The sequence below is a fragment of the Perognathus longimembris genome, chromosome 3 (assembly GCF_023159225.1).
Source record: "Perognathus longimembris pacificus isolate PPM17 chromosome 3, ASM2315922v1, whole genome shotgun sequence".
Lineage (NCBI taxonomy): Eukaryota > Metazoa > Chordata > Mammalia > Rodentia > Heteromyidae > Perognathus > Perognathus longimembris.
Genome location: NC_063163.1, coordinates 99682376 through 99700344, shown reverse-complemented (window position 1 = coordinate 99700344; position 17969 = coordinate 99682376).

Sequence of the window (17969 nt, the reverse complement as noted above, 5' to 3'; positions counted from 1 at the left end):
GAAAGGTTATTAGACCTTCAAAGGTCCTAGAAACTTACTCAAGGGAAATGGATTGTTGGCCTCCTGTCCTGCAGCAGCTCTCACTACTCTGTCTCCTTCTGTCTCTCCCCATAGCTCCCTTTTCACCCTTACTCATGCCTCTTGTCTCCTCCAATTAGATCTCCCGTCCAGTGTCTGCAGCCGCCCCTGCCACTGGCTCCAGATACTGTCGTACCCAGCATGACCTCCCTGGTTTCCTTACAAACTCAAAGACCCTTTCACAGTGCCCTCCCCAGACTCAAAGACCCCACCCACCTGCCCATCAGTACTTCTCAAAGGAAACAACTTTAGGGAAACATGATGCTATTTTAAATATAAAAGGCTAGGGCACAGTAGGACCTTATTAAAATACAGAAGAGATTAACAAGGTCTCCTTCCCCTCAATTATTAACAATGTACTTGTTCTTCAGAAAAGTACCCATGAAAATTTAAAACAGATGAAAATGGCTGTTCACTTAAAACTGCTCCGTTAATCTGTGAGTAATGTTTTATTCAGTGCATTAAATGAACACTGAAGTTGGACACCTGTGGATCAATCTCCCTAGGGTACCACAGACACATGGATGGAGAGGGACAGAGAAGGAGAGATGATGGGGCAGCCGAGGGCCAAACCAAGAGGAATCCTCTGTCCAATTCACTGTCTAGTCCCAAATCACTGGGCACACAAGAGCTCCAAAGGCTGGGTTCTGACAGGCAACATGGTAGCAGGGAACCCTCTGGCCAGGTGGAAGAAAAGGGGAGTCAAGATGGGGAAGAGGCAGTAGGATCTTTGTTTACTTGTTGGTGCTGTCCATTGATGGCTCTGCCTCAGCATACCACATCGTCATCTCATTTGCTGCTCATTATTGCATGATGTGAAGGGAAGCTGAAGAATTTCCAGATCTAGATCTAAGCAGGGCAGGGGAGGGGAAAATGGCCAGAAGTTTTTGATTCTAGTGGAAGGCAAGGCAAGTGGGCCCAGCCCAAAGTAGGTGGGATTGTGTCTTCAGAGGATATAACAGAAGCTGGACTCTGGGATAGAGGGCACTGGGGAATCCAGGCAGGCATTTTGGCTGGGCTGTATAAATTGATTGTGCTTATTATTATTATTTTTCATTTGTGCGTGATGCTTGTATTCTCTTAATCTCATCTTGGCATGAAAGTAGCCATAGCAGGTGGTAAGTAAAAGTGTATTGAGTGAATCAATAGAGAAATAAATCAATAAAAAAATGGAGACCATAATAAAAATTTGAAAAAAAAATGGAGACCATATTGAGGATATTTTTCCAGGGGCTCACAGAGGCCTCACCCTTCCTTTTCTCAGAGCCTGAGGTGTGGTGGTTCATGTATTTGAGATACAGCAGGCAATACAGCCAAGGAGGATGATCCTGAAAAATTGAGCATCTGTGTCTCCTCTCCCTGGAGGAATGGAAAGCTCTGGGGAATCCTGTCACTGAATCTTGGATACCACAGTATAGATTTCCCATTCATTAGTCAAACCTGTTTGTCAACTGGACCTCTGCTCTGGGGCAATACTGAGGACAGCCTGGTATAGAGAACCCTGGGCTGAGCCCTCATGCTGAATTGTTTGCATTGCAGCTGTCTCCTTAGCCAGTGCCATTTCCCTCCAAGTAGCCTTGAAAGCTGGGACCAGGGGTGAATATATACATAGGCAAGGGGTTGGGAGAATGGAGTGGCTTGAGAAGAGGCTGGTCAATGGGGGAACCCAGGCTTTATACCTCAACTATGGGGTCATGTGCATCGAGTATGTTGCCAAGTGTGGGCTTGGGTGAGGAAGGAGCCAGGGCCAACAATGGCTACTAGTAAAGAAGATGTCACTGGGAAAGAAGAGCGTGAGAAAGAGGAATGACTCTCTGGGGAGTACCATACTGAGGAAGAATGAACCACGAGACTCATGGGGAGTCAGTTTGAAAGTACACAATTTTAGACTTGGCAGAAGCTGTGAGACCTCTAGTGAGCACCCAGTTGTTTATGCTGTCAGTGATGCAAGCATGGTAATTGTGGAAGGGTTGCGAAGAAAGACAATGATAGGAGACCTACAAGATGCATTCTTAATAAATGAAGGGATTAGGGACAATTCAAACTATATGGGAAATCAAGTAGCTGCTGAAATGGTCTTGTTGAGATGTACATGTTGAAGGCTAAACATTGCGAGGACACAAGTTATATCTACAAGCAAGTGCATAGGTGTCTGGAGTGCCAGAAGTTCACCCTTGTACAGGAACAAGGATGGGCTGGTGGAACATGAGTTACAGAGGGGCAGACTCCTGAGAGGGTTAGGGAAGACCGGGATAACACTGTGAAGAACAGCTCCAGGATGACTTGGCCCACAGTAAATACACTCTTACTCATGTTTTGAAAAAGACAAAAGGAAACAAACACAAGCTCTATGGGGAATAGAAGAGTAATCGCAAAGCAGGTATAGCAAAAGTGCTCAAGAAACAGTGGAACAGGAGTGATTGTGATTTGTTGGTATGACAGCAGGGCTGGTAGCTGAGAAATGGTCAGACCAGCATTGGAAGAGAACTGGATTTCTGGACTCAAGTGATGTACAAACAGAATTACAGTTAGGTTGATTCAGTTTCCCTGTAGAGAAGGTACCACCCAATATGATATGCCACATTTTGTGTCTTCTTCCCCACAGGAAAGAGATGAGGGGTTTCCCCATCCCTAATCTATGTGATCAGGTCGGAGAATTTTATCAAATGTATATTATGCTAATAACTACCAGGCAAGATATCTGCCCAATTTTTCTTCTTGCCCCTCTCTTAGAAGCTGGAGATTATGGTTTTGCTTTTGTTCTCATAGTTTTACCTATGCACCTGTCTCACAAATGGAATTTGACAGTTGGGGGTCACAAAGTGCATGGCGTATGGAGTCCAGCCCCTTTCACTTAGTGTAATTGATTTGAACAAATCCAAGTTGCAGGTATTTCTTTTCATGGTTGAGTAGGAATAGTTCATTGTATGGACATAGTAGCATGGGTTTGTCCATTAGTCTGTTTTCTGGAATTTTTCTCCACATATCTTTGTGAATTATAAAGAAAGCTTCTATAAATAATAACCTAGAAATGTTAGCCGACTCTGGTGTCTTATACCTGTAAACCTAGCTACAAAGGAGGCTGATACTTGATGATTATGGTTCAAAGCCAGCCCATGCAGGAAAGTCCCTAAGATTTTCTTGTCTGTTATGGGGCTTGAACTCAGGACCTGGGCATTATCCCTGAGCTTTCTTGCTCAAAGCTAGTGTTCTATCACTTTGAGCCACAGCATCACTTCTGGTGTTCTGCTGGTTAATTGGAGATAAGAGTCTCACAGACTTTACTGCTGGAGCTGGTTTTGAACTCTGATATTCAGATCTCAGCTTTCTAAGTAGCCTACAGGTGTGAGCCACACATCTCTAGCTCTGAGATTCGTATCTCCAATTAAGCACTAAAAAGGCAGAAGGTGAAGGTATGGCTCAACAGAGCACCAGCTTTGAACTAAAAAGCTAAGGGTCAGAGTCTAGGCTCTGAGTTCAAGCCTCAGTACCAGCATAACAATAAGAGAAATGTTATATATACACATATTTTCATTTTTGTTGAGTAAAAAGCAAGGTATGGGATTTGAGAGGGTCACAGGGTTGTGTGTGTAATTTTATGTGAAACTAACAGGCTGTTTCCAAGTATTTTCCTTATTTACATTCTTACAGCATGTACGTTTTAGGTAGTGAAAAAGTTAACCTGAGGTGAGAGTTCCACCTGTTTAACTACTTAAACAGGTGTCTAGATCTAGGCATTAAACTTGAGGGGGACTGGTAAGCACAAGTATGTCTTTTACACATAGGCGTAAGGTTGCATAAGCATGGCAAGAACCTATATTGGCCAGTTCCACATCACCATAACACACTACCAGAACCAACTCACTTATTAAGAGAAAAGGTTTATTTAATTTGCAATGTTGAAGGGTTGATTTTAGCTAGGTTCTTGTAGGGGCACATCATAGAAGGAATGTATATATGAATAAGAGATAATAATAATAATAATCAGAAGAAGAAGAAGAAGAAGAAGAAGAAGAAGAAGAAGAAGAAGAAGAAGAAGAAGAAGAAGAAGAAAAGAAAGAGGGGAAGGAGAGGAAGGGGAGGGGTAAAGGGCGAAGGAGAGGGGAGAGGGAGGGAAGGAGAAGGAGAGGGAGAAAGAGGGAGGGAAGGGAGGGAGGGAGGGAGGGGGAGAGAGAGAGAATGAAAATAATCCTTCAAGTCTTCAAGTGTCCTAAGGAGACCCCACAAAAACCAGTCTCCTAACATTTCCTCTATCTTCCAATGATGCTATCCTGGCTACCAAGCCTCTAACACCTGGGCCTTTGCAAGGTACCCTAAATCCACCTATAGAGTGGAGCCTAGAGGATGTGGTTACTTTGTAGTGTTATCTGTAGGGGTGGACCAGGCCCAGGTGACTTGGACACATCCCCCTCGTGTTCCTGGATGGAGTGGTAAGGTGTGCAGGCTGCTTCTCCAGTTTTCTCCTGTATCTTTAGTAGTAATAGAAATCGAGCTTTATTTGGGAGGGTATTATGCCCAGCTGAATAGACAAACCCAGCTCTCTGGAGAGACTGTACTTTAGTGTGCTTGGGATACTTGTGGAGTAGACTTCTAAGAAAACTCCTTAATGGGAAAGTGAGGACAGAGGGCTGGCCAGAGCCCACTTTACCTTTTCACTGTCTTCCTTGGTGCAACAGGAATATACTGAATGTACAGTTTAGCAATTCTGAGGCTTCCTTAAGGGGGGTGATCTGGAAGACTGAGGCCAGTTTCAACAGGGCAGAGACAGAGACAGATGCTACTTAGATCCCATATGGCTCTTTGAGCTGCCAGGATAGTTCAGCCTGCTACTATAGGCTGCTGCTCTTTAAACCTGTGAATGGGGAGGATAAGACAGGTAAGGTGATTCACTGTTGTGTATCCTCTAGGCATCATGTAATAGATGCAGAGTGCACATCTCAATACAGATGTACTAGTTCTTTCTAGATAATCTATTTGATCTCTGAGTAAGCAATACAGTAGCCTATTTGGGGATTAGATAAACTTATCTTAAGATTCATATAGAAACAAAATGAGCAGAGATTGCTCAGTAAATTCCAAAACCCATGTGTGTCAACAAGTGACAAGGATTATAGTTCTATTTTAGTACATGGGTAGGGAGTCTGATAAATGGAATGGAAAAATCACACCTGAAAATAGAGCCAGGTACCATAAGGAAGTTTAGAGTAGTGTGAAGAAACTTCTCCATGTATTCTTAAATTAGTGGGAGAATGATAACCTATTCAGTAAGTGGCACTGGCACAATAATGTAAATATCTGAGAAATTTACTGTTGAATCTACCATGATATTAATGGGCATCTTTAAGATATATTCCACACAGATAAAAGATTTAAAGGTTAAAATATGAAAGCATATAATTGACAGGCAATTTGGTTATGGTCTCAGCATGAGAAAGAACTTTCTAAATAAACAATCAAAGAAGGAAAACCTGGCAATCAAAAAATGAAGATCGGGTAAAGTTGACCACATAAGATATTAAACCAAAATTCCACTTGCAAAACTCAAAGTAAACTCAAAATAAAACCAAGCAACAGAAACCTGGGGGAAATATTTGGAACTCTGGTCATAGACTGTGGTCAATTTCTCTAATATATGCAAGAGCTCCCATAATATGAGACCAAAGGCCAAGGACATGAATAGACAATTCATAGTGAAGGAAGTACAAATAGCTCTTAAGTGTGAATAGACGTTCATCTTTACAGCCAGAAGAAGAAATGCAAATTAGGACTTCATTGAGATGCCATTTTACCTAGCTGATTATTAAGGATGCTGAGCTGGGAGTGTGCTTTTGGCTGAAGGCTGCCACAAACAGACCTATCATACTCTGCTGATGAGTTTAGGTTGGTGGGACATGAGAACTCGGCAGGAAATTCCCATTTCCTTCCACATGAATAAATGGAAGCTTGGAGAATCTGGAATCAATTTAATTGTATTGTTATTGACAAGGTCAACAAAGACATTCCTTTGATGTGTTTTAAACTTTTTTTTTTTTTTGGCCAGTCCTGGGCCTTGAACTCAGGGCCTGAGCACTGTCCCTGGCTTCCTTTTGCTCAAGGCTAGCACTCTGCCACTTGAGCCACAGCGCCCACTTCTGGCCATTTTCTGTATATGTGGTGCTGGGGAATTGAACCCAGGGCCTTATGTATACGAGGCAAGCACTCTTGCCACTAGGCCATATCCCCAGCCCGTGTTTTAAACTTTTTATTATTAAATATCTTTATTATCTTTAAGCAGAGATACGAAGTTGCCATCAACAAAGCAGCTTATGGATACAGTGGGTCTTGATCTGTGTTACTTCTTTCAACACTCTGGCTTCTTATCCGCAAACTTAGCTCCTCTCCTTCAGTTTCTCTTCTTCCCATCTTCCCCATCTTCCTCTATCCCTGCTTTCCTTCCATGCAAATAAGCACCATGTACCGAAGTGTTCACAAGAAGTGTGAATAAATCCTGGTCTTCTCAGTGGTGTCTTGCAGAGGTGAACATCAGAGGAAACCAGGCCAGTGTGCGTAGGGTCCTTGTGGTCAGGAATATGAGGAGAATCTAGCACTTTTGACTATGCTCAGTCCTTGGATGTTTCTGAGAGTGAGGCTTCCTCTCATCTTCCTAAGTGGGAAGCCTGTAGTGAGAAGCAAACTCACTAACAGGTGGTGTTGAGAGGGTCCCTGGAAGCCCAGGAGCCTGTCCATGTGCAAGTGATACGGAGGCTGTGGTAATCTTAGATGCTGCTGAATGGGATGTCATGCTCTTTTTGGCCTTACATATGCTAGAGAAGAAGCTTTTCTCTCAAAGAAAGTTAAGACTGAGCCAACTCTTTGAGAAGGAAACAGCAGACCTTAACAACTTGTCATCAAAAGCAAGTCCTGGGGGTCATAGGGAGTGGAAATAGGATGAAAGGAGACCTGTCAGGTCCAGAAAAGTCATCTCAGCTCTCCTGGTGAGAGCATCAGGCTGGAGAAGGCTTTGGGAAAGGAATGCAGATCACACTGGGAAGGGCACAGTGCATGCTGGGTATACCCTTGGCTATGGGAGGCAGGAATATGTGTGCAAGTAGTAATAGGAATAGATCACAGCCACCAGTCTCTTGCTAGGTATTGAGTCCCGCACCAGGGACTTTCCTATCTTCCCCTAAGAACCATAGCCTCCTCCAGCTTTTCTATTCCTAGAGTTATCTGTGGTCCTGAGCCTGTGCTTTCTACAATGGGCAGCCACCCATTCAGTGAGCCAACAGCCAGATTTCAAGGGCTTAAACCCCTACTATTTCTCTCTCACTGAAACACATTCCTAGAAACATGTACTCATTTATTTGCCCATGCAGCAGTAGGTGAAAGATGTGTGTGTATGTGTGGTGTGTGTGTGTGTGTGTGTGTGTGTGTGTGTGTGTGTGTGTGTGTGTGTGTGTATGTTAGTCAGGGTGTGTGTGAGGGAGAGTGTAGAAGGATTCTGCTCTGGAGAAACTCAGAGGTCAAATGCCTCACTATGGTTTGAATGTGTACACTAAAGTTCATGGTTTTGAATTTAATCATCAGTGCAATAGCATTGAGAGATGGGACCTCTACAAGGGGTTAGATTATCATGGCTCTGCCCTCATGAATGGATTAATGCCATTATCCAAGATTAGGTTCCTTGAAATAGGATGTGTTTGGTCTTCCCACATACTTTCCTTCACTTTTTTCTCTCTCTTTCCCTCCAATTTCCTTCTATCTCTCCTCTCCATTCCTCTTTTTACTTCTCCCTTCCTCTCCCGCCATCCCCTTCTTACCTCTCTCTCTTTCCTTCTCTCTCTCTCTCTCTCTCTCTCTCTCTCTCTCTCTCTCTCTCTCGTACACACTTCAACATGCTTTCTTGTCCTTCCAACTTCTATCATGAGACTATGCATCAAAAGGCCCTTGACAGATGTGGGTTCCTGAGCTTGGACTTCCCAGTCTCCAGAACTATAAGTGAACAAACCTCTCTTCTTTATTAGTTATCCAGTCTAGGGTCCTGGACTAAGATAGACTTGAACAGATAATGATAATCTGATAGAAAGCAATGAGCCACAAAGCCTGCTATGTGCCTCCCGGCCATGAGGGAGGTCACCAAGCCATATTTCTCCCAGAGCCCAAGAACCATGCTTCGTCAGAGAGGTTCTCTGAATCTCCATCCCAGAAACCCCTGTCAAACTGGTAGTTGTCTCATATGGAGACACTCTGAGCTGCTGTTTGGCACAGCTGCTCAGACCAGTCAGTGCCTTTTGTTCAGCTGTGCCTGAGGCCTGCTCTTCTTGCCCTCATTACTGATGTCCTCACACGTGTCTCCAAACTTCAGCAATGTGCTCTTTGAGGTTAGGGGCTCAGGCTAGGCTGCAATCAAGGCATTCTGTAAATGCTTCCTAACAAACTGATGGGCCAGAGATGAGCCATTCTATTTTACCTGGATTCGCCTCTAAGGAGTAGAGTCTAAGACAATCTCAATATGGGAGGATCTTTTTTTGGTTATCCTGAACAGGCCACCCCAGGATACAGGCTTCCTTTGATATCCTCAGCTCCCTGAAGGGCAATGTTCAGTTTTTGCCTGAACATTTGAGTTCCTGGAGAAGCAGATTCTAATTTAAAAATGTGAGGGTGTGCCTTTTAATTAGTCAATATCCATCTTCCTCTTTTTTATACCAACTGGCTCCTATTCTGCTTTCTGAAACCTCAAAGAAATCATTGACCCTACCCAGGCAGGCTCCAAACCATCCAGTGGAGGAATGTACAAATCTGGGAAGTCTCTATTTCCAGGGCATAATTCTTAAACACATACCTCATCTGTGTGGCTGGGTACATGGGTACCTCCACTTATTCTTCACAATATCTATCCACTAACATCCCCATTCTAGCCTCTTCTTTTATTGGGAGTTTCCAGAACCAGATGGGTAAAGTCTGCAGGGCACAGGGAAAGCTGTCATGTTGTGAGGCTTCCTGTCCACTAACTGAAGAATAGCTATGAATCTCATTCTCCAGGGCTTCTGAGAGACACATACATAGACTTGCGTTCTCAAGAACGCAGCTTGCTGAGAACAAAATGAGCCAAGGAGTCTGTGCCAAGCATACGGCACCTCCTCCATCCCTTCTGGCATAGGGCCTCTCAAATTGGCACCCTGCTCTGTTGTCTGCAGCTCGCCCCACCTCTGTCTTAAAAGAAACACGTCACCCATAGGCAGGGCAGTGAGGCTGGGGCTCAAGGGCATGTAAAAGGACAGTGGTGGACCTTTTGGAACTTCACTTTCAAGAGGAGGTCTAGGCTGCCCTTCCTCATAGATAGCCTTTAGAAGTCAGTAGGAGGTGTCTTGGCAGGAGGTGCCTGATCACTCCCTACCTGCTCCACCGAGCTGGCCAGCCTACCCTACCCCCTGCTTGAGTCTCTTTTCATTCCAACCCTGCCCCCCTCCTCTCCAGAAAAGAAAAGCCTGCCCAGGGCTGCATGCATATTCATGCTACAGAGGATACCATAGCAACCAAAGGCAACAAAAATAGTTTTGTGGCAGGTGCTGTGAGCAGTGGGCATGAGCCCTGGAGACAGAGCCTGCAGAGTCCAGGCAGGAGCCCCATAGGTTCTGTCCCAAAGGATACTCTATTTTGGTTAAAATGAGGGCACTGACCAACATGGACCCCAGAGAACATGTTTCAGTCCTGCTTCTGCGTTGTTATGTGCCTTTGGAAAATGTAGCCTGTCTTCTGAGTTCACAGGCAAGGAAAGTGTTGTTTTAGTCTGCTTTCCACTGCTGTAGCAGAATACCATAGACAGAGTTGTTTGTAAAGTTAAAGAAATTTTAGCTTTGTGCCAGTGGCACATGCTTGTAATTCTAGACTCCTAGGAAGCGGAGATTCAAGGATCTCAGTTCAAAAATCAGCCCTGGGCAGACAATTCTGAGATATTCTTATTTCCAATTAATAAAAAGTCTGAAAGTAGCTCAAGTGGTAGAATGCCAGTCTTGAGCCCAAAAAGCTAAACAAGAATGCAAGGCCCTGAGTACAAGGCCCCCTCCACATAAACAAACAAACAAATAAATAAATAATAAAATAAATTTCTCTCCATTCTGGAGGTCGGGAAGTCCAAGATCAAGGCATCAGTGAGTTTCTTCTTGCTGTGTTATAACCTGGTAGTGGGCATCACCTGATGAGATAGAGCATGGGTCTCTCCTCCTCTTCTCATAAATCCACTAATCCTCATCCTTATATATCATCTACCCCTAGTTATCTCCCAAAGGCCCTAGCTCAAAACACCATTATGACATCCATTTGGGTATTGGGTTTCCCATCACATGCATGTAGGGGGTCACATTCAAGCCATGGCAGGTGGTAACAGCAGCCAGCTCTAACACCAACCATATGACTTGCCCTTTTTTATCCCAGTTTGGGGCTCAAACTCAGGGCCTGAGTACTGCCTCTGAGCCTTTTTTGCTCAATACTATTGTTCTATCACTCTGAGCCATGGCTCTACTTCTGGCTTTGTGTTGGTGGTTAATTGAAGATAAGAGTCTCAAGGACTTTCCTGCCAAGGCTGGCTTTGAACTGTGATCCTCAGATCTCAGCCTCCTGAGTAGCTAGGATTATAGAGAGGAGCCATTAGTGTCCGGCTTGCTTTGCATTTCTAATGAGGATTGTGTTAAGGTGACATAAACTCTAAAAGTGGTGTTAGAGTTTGGAGCAGATGGTCAGGTGGTCTTGTTTATTGGGTACACATCAACTTAGCAGCCCAGAGGCCTGGGTTGCAACTACATTGTAACACAGGAGATGTGGGAATTAAGATCACGGGCCACCCACCTTTTGTTTGCTTGCACTTGCTGCCTTGGCTTTCTGAATAGTCTCAATGATTCTCATCTGAGCCATCAGTAAAATGCAGGGTAGTCACTTCTGTTTGAGGAGGCTGGATGGGACAGGGACAAAGTCTCCATGATCTCGTTGAGAGATCTTGTCACTTACTATGTGACTTTAGGCAAAGTCATTCAGGTGCCAAGAATGGTATCAATTTCATGGGGCAATTGTGAGGATTAAATGAGATACACAGTGCCGGTGAGGGGACGAGGAGGGAAAAAGATCAGTTGTAGTTCTGATGAGCAGCTGGTGGGGCTTATGGGGTTTTAGTGATTCCTCCCTGTGTGTAATAGTACAAATGAGCATTCTCTAGGGAAATTATTATTGTTAACAGTGGCTCTGCTGTAGCTGTTCCACTTGGGTTTTCTCTGACCTTTCATTCCCACATATACAAGGAAACATCTCCCATTCTTCCTTTGTCTCTCTCAAGAGCAACCTAAACATTATCCACCCCAACTGTGTGCTTGGTCATGGAGAATGGAATTGCGGCAACATAAGTCAGTGCCACAAACACACAACCTGCCCTTCATTTTCAGCAGTGAGTCTCCCACACATTCAAAACCCGACAGTTTTCACTATGCCTCCATCAGAGGAGTGAAAGGAAGGGAGAGGAAGACAGTTGTCATCTTGCAATGAGTACAGGGCCATCTGGAAGGAATGAAACCTTAATTAAGAACAAGGAAGGGCGGGCAGGAGAGGGAACCAGTGTTCAAGTACAGGGAACTTGTGGGGTTTCTGTGCTTTGAGAACACTGTGGCAAAGTCTCCTTCTTGGCCTAGACCATAGCAAGAGATGCAGCCAGCCTTCTGGCGATTCACTAAAACTTTTGGTGGCAACTTCACTGAATAGCCATTATATTTCCTGCTCTCCCCCACTCTCTATCATCAGGACCTGGCACCTGTATTTATATTCTTGGGGTGTAGTTCTTGGACCTACAACATCAGTGCCACCCAGTGTGGGTTGGAGCCCTGGTCCCCATTTGAGACCTACTAGAGGAGAAACTCCCAAGGTGGGCAGAGCTCTAAGCCTACAATCCTTGCTACTCAGGAAGCTGAGATCTGAGGATTGAAGTTTGATGTCAGCCCAGGCAGAAAAGTCCTTGTAAGACACTTATCTCCAATGAACCATTCAAAACCCAGAAGTGGAGCTGTGGCTCAAGTGGTAAGAGTGCTAGCCTTGAGCACAAAGAGGCTCAGGGACAGTGCTCAGGCCCTGAGTTCAAGGCCCACAACTCTCCATCCCTTTCACTCACACACACACACACACACACACACACACACACACACACACACACACACACACACGATCTTTAAATCCAAGCTGCTAATCCCTAGCAAAGCCCCAAGCCATCCCAAACCAGCAACTCTCCCCCCCCACCACATACACACATGTGCATTCATTCATATTGCTTGTTCTCTCTCTTGGTCTGGTGCAGTGTAAGTAGCTTTCTCTAGGCAATGGCCTTGTCGTGGTTTGTGAGAGGAATGGCTGCCAGAGGGAATGGTGACCCACTATTCAAGGGCAGGAGGGAAATGCACTCTGCCTAGCTCTGGAGCCAAAGGATTGGTCAAAAGAAGAGCTGAGGGTATTTTTATTCCTGCTTTCTGCTTCACACTGAGTGCGAAACACCAAGTGGACAAATGACTATCAATATATGCCTGGCTGTGAGAGAGCGCGCGGCTCACTTAGCTGTCTTGACATCGATTTTCACCTGCTTTTGTTGATGAAGCTGTATTCATAAGTAGTGATGAATCCATTAGACAAACATGGAACTCCATTATTTAGACTGTGTAGTAGCCAGGCATGATGTGGGAGGCTCTGCCTGAGGCAAAGGTGGAGGAAAGGACACTGCCTGAAACTGGCTGGGCCTGGAGAAAGGAAGTCCTGAGTTGTCTGGTTACCCAGAGAACATTACTTGGGGGTGGCTAGATGGATATTGCTACTTTTCAGAGCTCTGGATGCTATATGTCCCTGACGGCCTGGAGATGATGGTTACAGGAAAAGCAGACCAAAGAGTTGATTTTCTCAATATCTCCCTCCTTTAGCCACTCTGTAGGGGAAGTGGGCTTTGATCCCCTCTCATTTAATATTCCAAAGTGTGGAGTGACTATCTGGGAGCCTCACAATAGCTCCAGAGCTCAGACTCAAACTTAGGAACCCAATGTCCGATCCAGTACTTGGGCTGTATTTCAGGGGGTGGGGCACCCTCTGTTTCTAGTGTTGTGGGAACAGCACTGGCTTTTGCTTGCCGATTGGATTGGGAGCTCCAGGGTATGACAAAAGTCAGGGATGTGGATTCTCATGTTCTGGATTGGATGGGAGGCCTGAGCACATAGGTTCAGGTCCCATGCAGTCACAAGTCTCCATGAGGTGGTGTTGGACACCTGGGAAGGAAACACAGGATAGTGACACGTTGGCAGTCCTGGGAGGGGCCAGTGTCTCCAGGCCTGGCCCTGATGGACTAGACAAAGGAAGACTACCATATCAGGATTGTTTAGTGCTGCTCTGGTGGCTGCCTTTGCAAACCTGCCAATGTCTTTGGAGTAGGCATGGAAGCTATAGGTGGCAGAAGTAGAACTTGAACTCTGAACTCTCCCAATAATTGTCCCTAACTACATGCTGTGTCCTGCAATGACAGAGGGAATAGAAGCTGGAGTGAGGATCCACTCTAGACTGGTAATTTCTCTCCTTTCCCTAGGGCTCTATTGGGAGTATCTAGGGGTAGGGGGACAGGTAGACTGCTACCCCTCTTGTTTACAAGATTTAGAATTAAAGGCTAGACTCCTCTAGATTTGGAGCAAGCAGGCACTGGAAGCTGAGAACACCAGGCTTGCTCTGCAGACCCTCACCTCCTGGAAGTTCCTCCATTCGCTTCACAGCTTGTATGCATTGCACAATACTGACTGGAACCTTCTGTAATGGTTTCCCCTTAGCTGGAAAGTTAGCCCTGAGGGCAGAGACAAAGAACCTGTACTTTTGGTCTGCCCCGAGTGTCTGCCCCTATGTCTGCCCAGAGGGATCTTCTGCTTAAAATTCTGGTGGCTGACTTCTCACTCAGCGGCACTTTGAATCCTGTAGCCAGGAACTTGACTACAAGGAACTGCACACGCAGCTCACCAAGAGAAGAAATCAGCAGTAAGAGAAATCTACACGTCCTTGTGTGGCAAGACAGTGTCATTTTCAGATCTGTGAGCTCTGATGGGGGAGTGTTTGTTGAGTATGCTCCTCCAAAGACTCCTAGGGCCATCCTGGAGGTGAGGAGCACTCCCCAGCCTGTCCAGGGCTCTGATATCACTGAGGGCCCTAGAGGAGGGTTCCTGAATACAGTCCTGCCTGAACTCTGGACATGAAGGCTCACACAGGGTCTGCTGGTGTCCAGGCTCCTGTGAACCTTGTAACTAGGCTGAAGTTCACCTGGCCAGGTCCTATTCTGCACCATAATTATGCCCTCCAAAGCTGGCTTGCTAATTGCTTTTGCTATTTCTGGACTCTGCCTCTCCTGATCTGTCCTCCTGTTGGAGACAGAAATAACCCAGTACTTGGCGGGCAATTATCGCACAGCACCTCCAGTGTCAGCAGACACCGAGCAGCAGATGCGGATACCTGACTCAGCACGTGGGGTTTGGCCAGGATCACAGGGAGATGCCCATCCCTGGCTAGGGCAGCAAACCATAGCTCCACAGCCCCCAGCCCTCAAGGAACACGTTCTCCTTTCTCCTGCACTGATGCTGTGCTTCAAAAGCCTTTTTTTCTTGATCATCTTTACCTCATTTGTACCTCATCCTCCTTTATCATGTCCCCCCTCTCCTGCCATTTGTGGAAAAGGGACATGATGTAGGGAATAGGGAACCCATGAATTTCTGGGCTGTTGTCCTCCAATATCACAACTAGTTCCTAGGTGTAGTTTTTCTCCTTTCTATTAGTTTGCATGACATTTGGGGATAAACTAGAAATTCAAATGCTATGGTTAATATATTGGTGCAAACTCCCTTAACTTTAGGAATGGATGGGTGTGAGGAGACCAGCCACTGAGTACCAGGTATTCAGAGAAAGGTGAACACACACTGTGGGTGGCCCTGGAAGGCTTCCTGGAAGAGGTAAGGCATGAGCTGCTACCTGAGTAGACAGTAACATCCTTCTGGAAGCACAGAGCAACTGGAAAAGTTGGGGGAGCTAGGTTTCTTTTCGAACAGTGTCTGGGACAGAGACAGAGAGCTCATCTTTTCCAAAGGAGTGCTCAGTTAAGACCTCTCCCTCCTATTGTCCCAACTTCACAAGCCAGAGCTGTTAGGAGGAAGAGGAGGAGGAGAAAGATTTTCTATCACCCAGGTTAGGGCCGTCATTCAGTAACACAGACATGTTACTGCCCAACCTTACTGCTTCCTTCTGCTGCCTACTGCTGAGCTGAGGACATGAGTTTATGCTTTCCCTTCAACAAACATGGTCTCTGAATAAGTCACTGTCCTCATTCTTGAGGTCAAAGAGCACTTAGCCTAGAGCTCAACAGCTCTTAGGTTTATACTGGTCAATGTGGCATTCCGTGGCCTCACTGTCTGAGCCATTTCTTACCCATGTGGCAACTGCTACATCAGCTTTGTGCCATCTTTCTTTCTGTCTGAGTTCCAGTTGGTTCCTGTAGCTGCAGGGCCTCTGTCAGCTGGCACAGTGCTTGATGTTGCCCCAGACAACTGGTGCTCAGGCCCAGATGTGTGCTCCATTCTTTCATAGTCATTTATTTAGCACCAGCAGTATGCTAACACAATGTTATAAAGTGAGGTTAAGGGTTGAAGGACATAATTCCTTCTTGCAGGAAGCTCAGTGTAGAGAGAACAAGAAATGTAAGCCCATAGAATCCAGAGAACACACCAATGTGTAGAGAACTAAGAGGTAGGGAATTTAATCAGGTTTAGAGGAAGAGATACTTAGGGGAAGTAAGGGAGTTTCTAGCCCTACTTCCTGTTCTCTTGGACACAGTTTCCCTTGAGAAAATGGAGACAGGAAAGAATTGGGGACTAGTCAAGGCCACATCTGGACATTGTGAGCTTCAAGATAAGACTATTTTGATACTATAGATGGCATGGATTAAAGTGGAACTAATTCAGCAGTGATACTCACTAGAGATTATGTTGGAAATGAGCTTTACAACTTTGGGGGAAGGGGGGTCAGGGGGCAGAGTGGGAGAAAACAAGGGAGGGGGTAACACTCTTCAAAAAGAAATGCACTGTTCTTATGCACCTCAAAGCAAAGTCTGAGGCCAGCTAAGGGCAGGGAAAGCAGGTTAATTCCTAGATCTGTCCTCATGAGGAAAGGTTATCCCTTTTATTCTCCCTTTTATGCACACCCCAGCTTCTCAGCCTCAGTACAAATCTGAATCTCCATTGGAAGGATGCTTATCAGCCAGTCCTCATCTGAAAAAGAACAGTAAAGATCAGTCTTCCATGCAGGCCCAGGGTCCTCTTCTCCCAGGGTGAAGTTTTCCCCCCGCCCCAGACCTATATAAATCTGTCCAGAATATGGGAACCATTGCTGGGAGAGGAGAGGATGTTTTTCTTCGGAGAAAGACAGTAATTGTGAATTTGTCACCAGCAGTGACATGGCGGTGAGCAATTAATTCTGGGGGACTCCCTGCCTGTCACCATGCACTGCTCCTGCCCTGAACAGTCCCTCTTGCTTAAAAACCTCCTAACCCCCTTTGAGTAGTTGGCTAATTTGTTTTAGATCCAATTCCCCGAAGAAAGGGAAGGTCCTCCCCAGCAGAGAGCTGCTCTTGAAGTAAGGAGAGGTAAGGAGATAGATGGCAGTGTCAGCATTCCCCTAAACCATTCAGCATGTACCATAACCAAGCATGTTGTGAATACATAGTTATGACACCCACTTCATGGTGGGGGGGGCAGGTGTCATTAATATTCCTTGTTTAGAGGTGGGGGAACTGAGGCATGGGGTGGGGGTGTTAATCACAAGGCCCATGGACACATAAAATGGCAGAGTGGAATTCAAATCTAGCCAGGGTCCCCCTGGAATGTGTGGCTGTCACCACTGTCTTCCTCCTGGGGAGATAGACAGGAACATGCTGGAACTAGACAGACTGGTCCAAAGCGAGCATAATCCTCATGGTGTATGCATCTTTGGGTTGAGTTTTCCATTGGGAAACAGGAAGAGTGTCATCTATTTCCCATGGTAGTCTCAAAGGTTAGGTGACACTGCATGCGTTTCCCATTCCCCATCTCCCTCCACTCCTCCACAGCCTTAGCCTTCTTTCCTCTGTCAGTGGCATGGAAAAGCACCACCAGCATTTCACTGGGGAATGGCTGTGCCCTCTGTCATTGTCAAGAGTCATGCTGAAACGTGGTGCCTGTGGCTCAGGCCTATCATCCTAGCTACTCAGGTAGCTGAGATCTGAGGATTGCAGTTTGAAGTCCTTCTGGGCAGAAAAGTCCCCAAGAGACTCTTACCTACAACTAACTACTCAAAAGCCAGAAGTGGCACTGTGGCTCGAAGTGGTAGAGCACTAGCCTTGAGCAAAAGAAGCTCAGGAGCAGCGCCCAGGCCCTGAGTTCAAGCCCTAGGACCGGCCAAAAAAGAAAAAAGAAAAACAGAATCACACTGATTTCCCACATCAATGTTCACCTCTTGCTGGGTGCAAATCCAGCAAACACAACCAGAAGGCCATGGAGTAATGAGAAGTTTATTACTTACAGCAAGTGAGGAGAGCACTGGGGTTAATTCCCAAAGCAATTGCTCCCCAAACGCAGGTGACAAGGGGTTTTGTTGGGAAAAATAATGCATATTCATATTAGAAAGACTTCTCATCGTGTGTGTGTGTGTGTGTGTGTGTGTGTGTGTGTGTACATTCCTGAGCATTGTCAGCCAGCCATCATGCTTCATACATTCTATATTCAAAAAAAAAACAGTGGGTAAAAACACTCTTGGAGCAGGGAACTTAGTATTATAATGATCAAAGTTCACTCTAGGTCACATTTGGGCTGGTTTAAAACTGGTTCCCCGTGGTCCACTCT